This window comes from Dermacentor silvarum, chromosome 7, assembly GCF_013339745.2.
Source record: "Dermacentor silvarum isolate Dsil-2018 chromosome 7, BIME_Dsil_1.4, whole genome shotgun sequence".
In the NCBI taxonomy this organism is placed as follows: Eukaryota; Metazoa; Arthropoda; class Arachnida; order Ixodida; family Ixodidae; genus Dermacentor; species Dermacentor silvarum.
The window spans coordinates 21,907,886-21,921,799 of record NC_051160.1 but is presented as its reverse complement, the minus strand read 5'-3'; positions in this window follow the sequence as shown (position 1 = coordinate 21,921,799).

Sequence of the window (13,914 nt, the reverse complement as noted above, 5' to 3'; positions counted from 1 at the left end):
GCGATCCTGCTCCCGGTGACGTTGACGGCGTTTTATTGCGATAGCAATTATATGGACACTCCAAAGCGGATTTCTGCCGTCGGCGTCGCCGTCGCCGTGAGGTTCCGTATGACGTCAACGGCGATGAAATCGTCGCCGCGCTCCGGACGCTGTATGTGCGAGTGAAAGGGCGCGAGGGACGCGCGCTTTCACAGGGAGCGAACGCACGTCGAAGAGCAAACGCGCGTTCTGCGCCGTGCTCCCTGAAGGGCTTCAGAATTAAGCGTCTCTTTCCTCCTTTCCATATATAGAGAGCAAACGCGACTTTTTCCGTCGCGCGAAAGGCTGTGGGGGACGGGAGGGAGAGAGGGAGGGAAGGCGACGTTTAGCTGCGGCACCAAATGCATATTTATATAAAAACGCCGCGCGCGTTCAGTGCGAACGCGGGCAAAACGTCGACGGCGTCGATAACAGTTCTGCGCGTTGCTGGTGCTGCTGCATGTCCAAGTTTATACAGCTGATAAAACTACTATCCTTACTCCGTATAGCTCTCTACTAATTTGCTATCGCAATTGATATGCTTCGCCTTTCGGGTGAAACTGCGACAATTTTTTCGTCGAGAGCGGCCTGTTCCGCCCCCGACCGAACAACGCGGCACACCGACCGAATACAGCCGACCGACCGAATACAGCACAGTATTCGTTTCAATAAAGAACAAGCACAAAACAAGCATCCAAACCACATCGTTGATGATAAGGTGCTCCTGATAACAATGAGACGCACGTAGCACTCCCTGCATACGTTTCCCGGTAAAGATTTGTGTTGCACAAGCTGCCGCGGCGACGGCAGCTTGCGACGTGCAGGGGTGGATCCAGGTTTTTTCCGAGGGGGGCGGGGGGGTCAGCTTCTGTCAATGATGATGATAGTAGCCTTTCTTATTTACCGAAATTCACCGTTTATGCTCCGATAAAACCTTATACAACTAGTGCAACACCGAAGCCAGGTATCGGTTTCTCCAACCTTACAGGAAAGGGACGTTGCCCAACACAGCCATGTGCTTAGAGGCTGTGCCTGATAATTTGTGTAAGTCTGATATTTATCTAAGTTTAGTTGGTTCAGGTTCCCGAGTCTAAGACTCGGGAACATGAATGAAAATAAATGGGCGGCTAAAGTGCACAAGTTTCTGTACTTGAAAAGCGTGGACACAGAATGGAGGAAGAGGTCAAGAAAGTTGGCAACCAAGTACAAGACAATTGAAGCTGTAAATAAACAACCAGGAGTCGTCAGAAAGAAAGTGAGAGAAACAGAGACCGTTAATCGGAGAAGAAAGAAATTAGAAGGGAAAATCTGTACCATACCACAAACAGCAGTGCCGTGCTATATGAGGCTCGAGCCGGTTGCCTAAGGACAAACCATACCGGAGCAAATATTCAAAACTAAATTAGACATCTGGATGCTGCAGCCAAAATCCGGATACCACTCAGCACATCCTAATCGAATGCGAATGGAATGCGAACCCAGTGAGAACCGTAGGTAACGTACACCTTCCAGAAGGGCTTGGGTTTAAATGGACGGAACCGTCAACCGGTCAGCAGTCGAGATAAGCAAGATACGTTTAAAGTGCTGGTGAAAAAAAAAAAAAAAGTGAAGAAATTGATGCGATCAGATCTCTTGCAGTTATAGGTAGCGGTACAAGGTAGATGTTGAAGGGGAAAAAAGCCGACAGATCCCACGCCCTGTGAGAATCGTTGTTATGCGAAGCAGTGTAGCCTACCAAGTTAACGAACGAGCATGAGAGCACCAAGACGTAGGCGGCTCTTTCATGACCTACATGAAACGCATCTCATGACATTCATGTCATGAGCCCTCAGGAGTCCCTTTAGCTACACCTAAGATACCTTAAGGCGAAAGACTTAGTCATGCTCATGACTATGACTTTGACCATCCACCTTTAGCCTTTTCCTTCACTTAGTACCACATCCGAACCCATTCCATTGGTTTTTGAGTGTTAATCTTTTTCGATCGGTGAGTCATCCTCATTTCTGCTGAGTCATGGTCATGACTTTGACTTCTACCATTATCCTTTAGTGTTTCCTTCACTTAGTACTATCCCGATGGAAAGAAACGCGAACAGCGGAGCGCGTGGCCGAAGCATAACTGAAGGTATAGTGCGCGCCGTCCTGCCATCACCATTCACAGTCGGGCACATCCGGTTTGATCGATGGATGGATGGATGGATGGATGAGGCTGAACCCTTTAAATCGGGCGGTGGCATACGCCACCTAGCCATGGCTATTAACATAATTTGTACTTTGTGGTGGGTGAAATTTCACCCCTGCCTTAATTTTATCCACCAATCAGATAACCTCTGTTTGGTTATTTCTACCCGCTTAAGGTCTATTTTGCCTTCACTGTCCCTAAACCCCAATGCTTTGAAAAAATCAGCCCCGTTGCCTTGCACTGTAGGGTTAAGCCCCTTACAGAAAAGTATGAGGTGTTCAGCCGTTTCCTCTTCTTCTCCACACGCACAGCACAACGTGTCTATACCTTGGTACTTGACTCGGTACATCTTAGTCCGTAATACTCCCGTCCTGGCTTCAAACAACAAAGAGCTTCCCCTAGAATTATCGTAGATATTTTCTTTGGCAATTTCTTGCTTGAAAGTTCGGTATGTGCCCAGTGCTGATTTCGTCTGCATCCCTGTTTTCCACAGACCCCTCTCTGTTTCCTTAACCTTTTTCTTAACCGCTGTTTCCTGGTTTGCACCCCTCCTGCAGTCCAAATATTTGATTGACAGTTTTCTGGTCAGCTTCCTCCATTTTGTATCAACATTCATCATGTACAAATAACTGAAAACTCTCCTTGCCCACCGCTTTTCTGCCATCTCTCTCAATCGCTCCTCAAATTCTATCTTGCTGCTGGCTTCCCTGCACTCGAATGACGTCCATCCCATGTCACCCTGTACCCCCTGATTTGGTGTATTTCCGTGTGCTCCCAGAGCCAGTCTACCTACCCCTCGCTGCTTAACTTCCAACCTTGCTCGAACCTCTGATCTCATGCACAGGACCGCATTGCCGAAAGTCAAACTAGGGACCATCACCCCTTTCCAAATCCCTCTCACCACTTCGTACCTATTGTAATTCCACAGTGCCCTATTTTTCATCACAGCTGCATTTCTGCTACCTTTAGCCGTCACATATTTTTCATGTTCTGTTAGGTACTCAGCCCCATTGTTTATCCACACTCCAAGATATTTGTACTTATCCACCACCTCCAGCGTAACCTCCTGTATCCTATGCTCGCTGCCCTGATTATCATTAAAAGTCATGACTGCCGATTTTTCTTTACTAAACTTCAAACCTAAGCTATCTCCCTCTTTACCACAGATGTCCATTAATCTCTGCAAGTCTTCCTTGCTGTCAGCCATAAGTACAATGTCATCTGCATACATCAGTCCTGGTAATGACTGTTTAATCCATTCTCCCTGCTTGAAATAGGAAAGGTTGAAGCCAAGTCCGCTCCTCTCTAATTTTTTCTCTAATCCTTGTAAATACAGCATGAACAACAGAGGTGACAGAGGGCACCCCTGCCTAAGCCCCTGCTGTATCTCTATAGGCCCAGATACCTTGTTTTCCCATTTTATAAGCACCCTGTTACTTTTATAGATATCTTTTAAAAGATTTCTTACTCCATCTTCCACCTCTAGAGTGCCCAGTATGTCCCACAAATCCTTTTGGATTACACTATCATAGGCTCCCTTGATATCCAGAAAGGCAAGCCATAGGGGCCTGTGTTCCTTTTCTGCTATTTCAATACACTGTGTCAATGAGAACAGATTATCTTCTAACCTTCTTTGTTTCCGGAACCCATTTTGTAGTTCCCCCAGCACCTCCTCGCTCTCCACCCATGCCTGCAGTCTGTCCTTTATAATCTGCATCACCACCCTGTAAACCACTGACGTCACTGTTATGGGACGGTAGTTGTTTATGTCGGCTTTGTCCCCCTTTCCCTTATATATCATGCTCATCCTGCTCAGTCTCCACCCGTCGGGGGCTTTACCGTCCATTATCATTTTGCTCACTGCCTCTCTTAATGCTTTCTTAGATTTTGGGCCCAATGTCTTTATCAACATAATTGGGATGCCATCAGGACCTGTCGACGTGCTACTAGGAACCCTCTTCTCTGCCCTTTCCCACTCGCTTTGTGCCAGTGGAGCCACTGCACTGACTAGTCCATCCTCACCTGATTGAGCACATGCTATGTTTCGTTCTTTAAATTTTTCTGTCATCATTGTTCTTATATGTTCCATTGCCTCATCTCCCTCTAGTCGAACACCTTGAGCTGTAACTATAAACCTCTGCTCTAGGCTAGTCTTATTACTCAAGGAGTTGAGATGTTGCCAAAATTTCTTCGCTGCTTTTCTATCCTTTTTGTTTACTTCTGACAACCATTGGCTCCCCTTTCTTCTGATCTTCTCATTGATCAAATTGGATGCTTCCCTTCTACAGCTTAAGAAGTTGTTCCATTTTCTGCCTACATCAGCTTCTGGTTCACCCCTCTGCTTTGAATATCTGTGTTCCCTGGATGCTTCCTGGCGTTTCTCTATGGCCTTCTTAACCTCCTCATCCCACCAGCTCTTGGGTTTACGTCTTCTGTTCCCTTTTGTCCTGACTCGTACCTTAGTAAGCTCTAGCTCAAATAGTCCTGTTAAATTTGCATATGTCCATTCTGTTTTTGTATCCTCTGAAATTACTTCCTCAATTTGCTGGGTTGCTATTTCAAGCTGCTTTTCCGAGTAAAATATCCCACCTGGTTGTTCATCTTGCCTCCTACCTACTTTCATTTCCCTTCTAAAACTCACCTTAATACGTTTGTGATCACTACCTAGACTTCTGGAGCCATATTCATCTATGCTCATTACATTTAGCCTATCGTGCATCCTATGTGACATTAGTGCATAATCTATCGTCGACTGCAGGCTCCCTACCTCCCATGTTATGTGCCCTTCACACTTCTCAGTACTGTTGCATACAACTAAGTCATGCATTTCACACATATCCAGCATCATGTTGCCTGTTGAGTCTGTGTACCCGTCCATGTCTTCTATGTGTGCGTTCATATCTCCTAGTATAATAATCTCGCACCCTTCTCCTAGCTCATTAATGTCACTTGATATGCATTCCAGCATTTTTTTGTTTTCCTCTTTGGCATTTGCTCCTGTCCACAGGTATACAAAGCCAAGGAGTGTCTGCTCTCCTGCAACTTTCCCTTTTAGCCATAAATGCTCCTTGCATTCCTGTTTGACCCTTTGCCAGTTCATACTTTTATGAATAAATGCACCAATTCCACCCCCTTTTCTGCTGCCCTCTGTTCTATTGCAATATTCCCATGCATAGTCAGGGTTACAGGGAGGTTGCTCCATGTCCCTAAGATGTGTCTCCACAAACCCGTATACCATCAGCTTTTCTTGCCTTAGTTGCTCGTCTATCTCCTCCCACTTCAGCCTATTCCTGCCACCTTGCATGTTAATGTAACCTATGTCAGAATGACCTTGCCCCTGGTGCTTACGTCTATTTCTTCTACCGATTCTACGTTTCTTGAATCTTGGAGCCTCTCTGGGTCCGTCTTCGTCTACACTGGTGGTCTTAGGGCTCTGGGTCCCCCCAAAAAAGCCGTAGCTTGGCGCCCTATCCTACTACCTACGCTCCCGCCCGTGGCACCACTGTAGTGAATGCCATCCTGTGCAAAAGGCTGGGAGCCAGACTCGTACACTTCCCGGTTTACCTCCATCGCTCTGTGCGATGGTGCGCCCCCTATCCTGCGAAATTTTCGTTTCTGCTCTGCTTCTCTTTTATTTGAAAACGATGAAAGTTGACGGCACAGTAATGATGACAGCGCAAACTACTATCGCGATGTAAAGAAACGCGAACCACGGAAAGCATGGCTTTTGGCACAGTCAGCGCTAGTGCGAAGATATGGGTCCAACTCCCATATGCTTTGCCTGTCGCTATTTTCAGTCGGCACCACCGTAGCGCTAGAATCTTGTTCCGGCACTGCGTGTGCGTTCCGAGTGTCAGATATGACTGGCTGATTATAAGCTTTCCTTGCCAATACCGTGCCAAACGCCACGCTTTCCGTGGTTCGCGTTTCTTTTAATCGCGATAGTACAGTTTGCGCTGTCATCATTACTGTGCTGTCACCTTCCCTCGTTTTCAAATAAAAGAGAAGCAGAACAGAAACAAAAATATTGCAGGATAGGTGGCGCACCATCGCACAGCGCGATCACACCGGATGTGCCCGCCTGTCAATGGTGATAACAGGGCGGCGCGCACTATAACTTCAGTTATGCTTCGGCCACGCGCTCCGCTGTTCGCGTTTCTTTCCATCGGGGTAGTACATACGTCAGAACCTATTTCCGTGGCTTTTGAGTGTTAATATTTTTTCGCTGAGTCACTGACATTTTTTCTGAGTCATCCTCATGACTACGATTTCTACCATCATCCTTTAGTGTTTCCTTCACTTAGTACCCACGCCCAAACACATTCCAGTGGTTTTTCAGCGTTAATCTTTTTTCGCTGAGTCATGCTCATGACTGTGCCTTCTACCAGCAGCCTGTAGTGTTTCCTTCCCTTAGTACCCACGTCAGAACCCATTTCAGTGGTTCTTGAGTGCTATACTTTTTTTTCGCTAATTCATTGTCATTTTTGCTGAGTCATGCTCATAACTATGACTTATACCACCATCCTTTCGTGTTTCCTTCACTTAGTGCCCGCGTCCGAACCCATGTCAGTGGTTTCTGAGTGTTAATAATTTTTCCCTGAGTCACTGTCTATTTGCTGAGTCATGCTCATAACTATGATTTCTACCATCATCATTGAGTGTTTCCTTCCCTTAGTACCCACATCCGAATCTATTTCAGTGGTTTTGAGTGTTAATATTTTTTGATGAGTCATTATCATTTTTGCTGAGTCATGCTCATAACTATGACTTCTACCAGCATCGTTTAGTGTTTCCTTCACTTAGTGCCCACGTCCGAACCCATTCCAGTGGTTTTTGAGTGTTAATGTTTTTCGCTGGGTCATTGTCATGACCTACATAACATGCATGTTATGACAGTTATGTGATGACCTATCACTTATGCTTGTCATACACTCCTGTCATGCTATGCCAATTTTGGTATCTACCAAGTTAACGAGACGACCATGAGAGCACCAAGACGTAGGCGGCTGTTTCATGACCTACATGACACGTATGTCATGACATTCATGTCATGGCATATATGTTCATCATATACTCTTGTCATAGTGTCACAGACCCCGGTGAACGAGGCGCAGGCGCCGGACTAAATTCCAAAGCCGAATTATCAGCTTCCGAAAATAATCCCACGAAAGCAAGGACAATTAAGAATGGGCCCTCTGGTGCGCCAGCGAACGCCGGTTGCTGTCCAAAGACCGAGTCAGAGCCCAGAGTTGTCAAAACACAACAAAATATATTCTTCACACAAAGCAGTTACACACACACTTGCACACTTAGGCTAGACACAACACAATACAAATCAGATGGGTATTAAACACAAGAAAATAATTCACGACAAGCACTAAGAGTCCAACACGTAAAGTACAAAATGAAAAGGAACTAAGTGTCCAATGGTATTCACCGTGCTGGTTGGTCTTGGAGTCAGACGATCTCGGCGTAACTTGGGGGCAAATCTCGAAGAAGAAACTTCCGGAAATGCAGACGCTCGAAGAACCCGTCGACTAGCTTTCTTTCCGGGGAATCCCCTTCTTCCGCAGACGCTCGGTCTTCACGTTACATCACTTCACCGGTGCGGACTGAACTCCTGAATTCCTGGATTCCACCCTCTGATTCTCGCACGGCGGTTATATAGCTTCCACAGGCGTTCTCGAACTTTCCTATCGGTGTCGTGATCTCGTAGCATGGCCAAAGCTTGGGAAGCTTCTACTCTTTCCTCGTACCTTCGACCGCTGTTTGGGGTGATGATGACTCATGCTGCTGACGCGCGCGTACACGCTGTAGTTATCTCTCTCTCGACTCGCCGGGTGAGAAGGTGTCTCGGCGCACGCGTGTCCTCTCTCTCTCTCTCCGGTCAACGTCGCTCCGTCGAGTCTCTTCCAGACGTCTCTTCCAGAAGATAGCGCCAACCCCTTTCCTTTCCTTTCCAAATGAACCACTTAGTAGTAGACGTTTCGGCGCCGTTAGCGTTGTTGCTTGAGGCGTATGCGCTCTCCTCCTCTGTTGAACTTGCCGCGGGGCCGGCGTGTTCTTTCGCTGGCTTGCGCATCATTCGGCGCGCGCTTGGATTACGCGCTCTTTTGTGACACATAGTATGCCAATTTTGGTACATACCAAGTTAACGAAACGAGAATGAGAGCACAAAGTCGTGGGCGGCTAGATAGATAGGTAGATAGATACTGTCAAAGTAGCAAATGTTCGCCAAGAAATGCTTCGCATTTAGAATGAGAGAATGACCCGCGCGCACACCGCAGCGAGAGCACCGCGCGTGCGCACTCCTCGCAGGCTGCTCTACGTCACTCTCACGCTGCGAAAGAACCAGACGTTCCCTTTCCTCTTGCTCCCTCACACTTGACGCGTGTGCACTCCTCGCCGACGCTGCGAGGATATTGACCCTTTTCGCGGAGCAATTTGCTCCAAACGAACGAGATGGCGCTTTCGGCGGCGCGCCATACGTTGCCTCAGTGAATGCGCACGAATACGAAACCACTACTGCTTCTGCCCTGCTACTATGCGATCAGCAGCTGTCGGAAATACAAGTGGGTGTTCGCTATTGCACTGTGCCCAATTCGTGGTGCAAATGTGTAACGATAAAGGGAAGACGTGTGCGGTAGTTAGCCGCAAAAATAGTGATTCGCATATTAAGGAATGGAATCAACCTGTGTCGCCGCTGCTACATAAGGACTGCCTGTGTTGTCGACCCTTCGCGATGCGCGGCTCTTCTTGAGGATAAAAAAGGATAATTCATCCGCCAGCGCTGTATAGCTAACCTCCAAAGGACTTCAACTCAGCAACGTCGGCACTTAAGAGTGAGTACCGCTCGTTACAAAAGGAAGTAACGCCACTTACTGGCATAGTAAGTTTCTCGAACGTTATTTACACACATCTACCCCTACTCGCACGCAAACTTACGCCCACCCTATCGCCAACGTAACAATAAAAAGTGAACGTGCGCACACTTGAATCAATGTGCTGAAGCGTGAGTGACGGCGACTACACCAAGACACGAATGTTTGAAGCTGAACGTTTCGTGACGGTCCACAGAGTAAGCGACGGACTAGCGATAATACATCTTTGCTACAAGCTACCACAAAGTACAGAACATTTACATTCCAAGCTTTGTGCGCCGCAAGAACAAATCTATCACAGCAGAGCACACCCGCGAGCGCGATTAGGCTGAAAATAAACAATCAGATAGTAGCCTCACCGAGGAACCGAGGAACTTAGTATTACTGAGTTAGAAACATGACAAGCCGCTGCTTCAAAATGTTTGCCAAATAAAGAACGAGAACAGTGATCCTGATTTAATTCATTAGCGGGAAGTTTGTACAGCTTGGAACACATGTCTAGCCTCGCTTTTAGTACAAGCACCACACTGCGCCGTTTGGACAAGGCGCAATGAGCTAAGAAAGCACTTACATGTCCTCTAAAGCTGTGGCCAAAGCTTCGGGTCGTCCACACAGTCACCGTCTACGATATGCGTTCAGACGGCGGTTTGCTGGTCCGCACCGGCGTCACGCGCTTGCATTGTAAACACGGAGGCAGCGGCGGCAGCTGAGGCAAGCAATGGACGCGTCACCACGTGATCAAACATGGCAGCGCCCACGGGAGCGTCGAGAAAAGGGTCAATAGTGAACTATAAAGAATACACTTGTAGCGAGGGTGTATGTACAGAGCGGTCCACTGTTAAAGGGCACACCGGAGCGCGTGACCTCTGCTCGGAGCCACCGCCGGCTGCTAAGAGTTTCGCGCGGGCGCAGTGAGCGCTATGGGCGGTGCTCTTTCGTCGTCTGCAACCGCGCGCTGCCGCGCTTCGGCAGCACGCTCCGCTCAGATTTCACGTTCTGAGATACTGCAGGGAACTGCGTAGATTTCGCATTTGATAAGCGCGTCTTGCCGAGACGCGAGCGACGCGCTATCAACTCAGCTGCAAAACGACGAAGAGGTCAAGTACACACGCAATTTATTTCTCTATGGACACGCTGTCACGCTCCGCTCAGTCGGCTTGGAGCGAAGCGAGGGATGCGGTCCAAGGTGCTGTCTTAGTTCCGCTGCCGGTATGAGCGTCGTGCGCAAGCGCAATAGCGTTCCCGCTAAGCGGTTGTGTGGCATTTGCCGGCATATGCCGGTCTGAGCAAGGCGGACAGCAAGCGCTCAGCTAAAACACTCTTCTATAGTAGCGAAGCAAGCCGATCACGCCTTTTTAATGTTGGCCGGTGAGTGCATAGGTCACACACCGACAGCCAGCCGTTACAACGCTGAAAGAAAATTAGACGAGGCAAAATATTAACTCGCAGATATTTTTGCCGTTTCAACTTACAAGACCAACATGATAATTTTGTTTTACGGACGTCTCTTGTGGTCATCATCATCATAATCATCATCATCAGCCTATATTTTATGTCCACTGCAGGACGAAGGCCTCTCCCTGCGATCTCCAATTACCCCTGTCTTGCGCTAGCGTATTCCAACTTGCGCCTGCAAATTTCCTAACTTCATCATCCCATCTGGTTTTCTGCCGACCTCGACTGCGCTTCCCTTCTCTTGGTATCCATTCTGTAACCCTAATGGTCCACCGGTTATCCATCCTACGCATTACATGGCCTGCCCAGCTCCATTTCTTCCGCCTAATGTCAACTAGAATATCGGCTATCCCCGTTTGTTCTCTGATCCACACCGCTCTCTTCCTGTCTCTTAACGTTAGTCCCAAGATTTTTCGTTCCATCGCTCTTTGTGCGGTCCTTAACTTGTTCTCGAGCTTCTTTGTTATAACCTCCAAGTTTCTGCCCCATATGTTAGCACCGGTAGAATGCAATGATTGTACACTTTTCTTTTCAACGACAGTGGTAAGCTCCCAGCAAGGATTTGGTAATGCCTGCCGTATGCACTCCAACCCAATTTTATTCTTCTGTAAATTTCTTTCTCGTGATCAGGGTCCCTTGTGAGTAATTGACCTAGATAAACGTACTCCTTTACAGACTCTAGAGGCTGACTGGCGATCCTGAATTCTTGTTCCCTTGCCAGGCTATTGAAAATTATCTTTGTCTTCTGCATATTCATCTTCAACCCAATTCTTACACTTTCTCGATTAAGGTCCTCAATCATTTGTTGTAATTCGTCTCCATTGTTGCTGAATAGGAAGGCTTAGGAGTGAGGATCAACGGCGAATATCTCAGCAACCTTCGGTTTGCAGATGACATTGTCTCTTGTGGTACAACAATAATAAAGAATATTTCTCCGTGTGTAGTGCCAATCTTATTTGTAGTAATGCATATTTGAGTCCCTGCAGTGCTTAGGCTGAGCAAACAACGTCTTTAAAGACATATTACTTTATAAAGAGCTATCACTCAGCTATCGTTGAATCATTGGAATCGACGCGCACAGAAAAAAAAAAAAACTGAAGCGGTTAAATCTTTATGAAACAAGAAGGCGAACAAAAGAGGGCAGTGTCAATGCTACTAACATTTAGAGCATTTATCTGATTACAAATCTATGCAGTCACTTTCCTTCCAGCTGGAAGGAAAGTGGCTGCTATTAAATACGAATTACGCGAGCTTCTTGCTTCGCGACGATCCGAAGCGCGGCAGCCGACGACGAAAAGCACCGTCCACAGCGCTCACTGCGCCTGCGCGACACTAGTTGCAGCCGCCGGCCGGTGGTGGCGCCGAGCAGACGCCACGCGCTCCGGTGTTCCCTTTAACAGTGGACCGCTCTGTACGTCACCAGCACGTATTACTCCGAGGTGAAAGACAAGACCCCTTGCTCCTGCTTTCCAACTTTCCCTTTTTTAAATGCGAAGCATTTCTTGCCGGCGGCTCTGTTCGTCCCTCCCGCGGCGTCCCACACCCCCACAGCGCATGCGCGTCCCCTCCTCCTCTCTCTCCTACGCTCCCCCTTTCTCTCCTCTAGAAATCCGGAGCGGCGCGCACAACAGGTGGTGCGACAGCTGCATACTCCGCTGGGGGCGCCACGGTAGTTCCGCGGTATGAAAATGACGGAGCGCGCGCGCCTCATTCTCTCTCCTGTGCAGCGCCGCGATGAGCGCTCGGGCCGCTGCCGCGAAACCATCTCCCGCTCAAGTTAACCATCTTCCCGCTGCTTCGCATCCACACATGGTTCCCTTTAGCGGGAGATGGAGTAATTTTTTTTTTCGCGCACGTGCACTCGTTCCTGCGGAGGGCCCTCCTGGGCACAGCGAACGTTTGCTTAGGCATATACAGCTTCGCTGTAAGACATGTAGAACATACCTCATTAAATCAAGTAGGCTAGGTATTTGTCACCGCCCCGTTTCAGAGGGGATGCCATGAAATCATCACCATCACCTGAAGTTTCTCCGGCGTGAGCGACTGCAGACGGTGACGTTCTTCCTCGGACTCTGCGACGCACAAGTTCACCGCTTTTGCACGGTCCCGCTGTCGCTGTCTGCGTTGACGTTGTCTGTATTCATATGCGGCTGTCGACACCTCTCCGTTTTGTTAGCTTTCTTTTCCAGGTAACAGTAAGAGGCAATCGACGACACCCCGAAGGCGATCTGATCTAAGTTCGCGCGGACAAAGGCGTGCTTGACAAAAACATGGCTGTGGCTCAGTTATGCCTGGGTGTACGTAGCGAGAGGTACGGTTAATCATACTGTTTTTTAGCTTGGTTCTCTCTACGGTTACATCTTTATCGTTTAGCTTCGTACGTCTGAGTGTTTAGGTTTAGTTGCTACCTCTTGTTAAGTTACGGTTACATTAAAGACTAGACATTTTCAAGTGTAACGCATTTATTTTGAAAGTCTTCATCTTGTTTCTCAATTGCCACAAAGACGGCCTGATGGTCGGTGAGGCGGGAGGAAGGGGTTGTCGTCCAGTGACTTGAACACGTTTCGGGTGCTATCCTCATCTGAATCCACTCGCGACCAGTTCGTACTTACTACGCTTCTCGTGGCGTGCGGCTCGTTCTTCCTCCGTCTCCTCGGCTCGCTGCCTCCTCTTGGTTTCGTTCCGACGACGAAGCCTGGCTTCTTAGTCTCTCCGACTCACTTTCCATATCTGCCGACGAATCCCACCGAGCCGCCTTTTCTATATATACGATGCAACGCCGGCTCCTCCTCTGTTCCAACGCGGTTTCACCGGCCCGTCCTCTGACGTCATGCCAGATGCGGCGGCACATCGCCGCGCCGTGGTAACTCGAGCAGACGACGCCAGATGGCGCGGCGAGCGGCACTGCCAGCTGCGGTGGTTGCTAGGCAACGGCTCAGCTCGCGGTGCGGCCACAGCGAAACGGCGAGAATGCGGCCAATGTAGCTCTCGCTACAAAAGGGACGTCCCCTCGTTCGCTCGCCGCCGTCGACGGGACGAGTGAGGCACAGCCGGCGCCAGGAGATCCAAGGTGTTCATGAGAAAAAATAACTACGGCAACTTCGCGACACCGCACCCCTACAGAAAACAGCTAACTAAGCTAGTGAGCGCGCTAGCTTTACTTCTACATGGCTGCTACCACTGGTACTTGCGAAAAATACTTTTGAAGAATACTGGTAGCCACATTTTTTTGGAACAGGGCCATCACCCTGTCAGCGAGGGGCGATGCAGAAATCTGAGGGGGGGGGGGGGTCAGGACATCCCCCCTGAATCCGCGTTTGGCGACGTGGGACGTGACGTCCCTAGCCTTTCGTATATAAAAGAACCAGCCTATCAACTG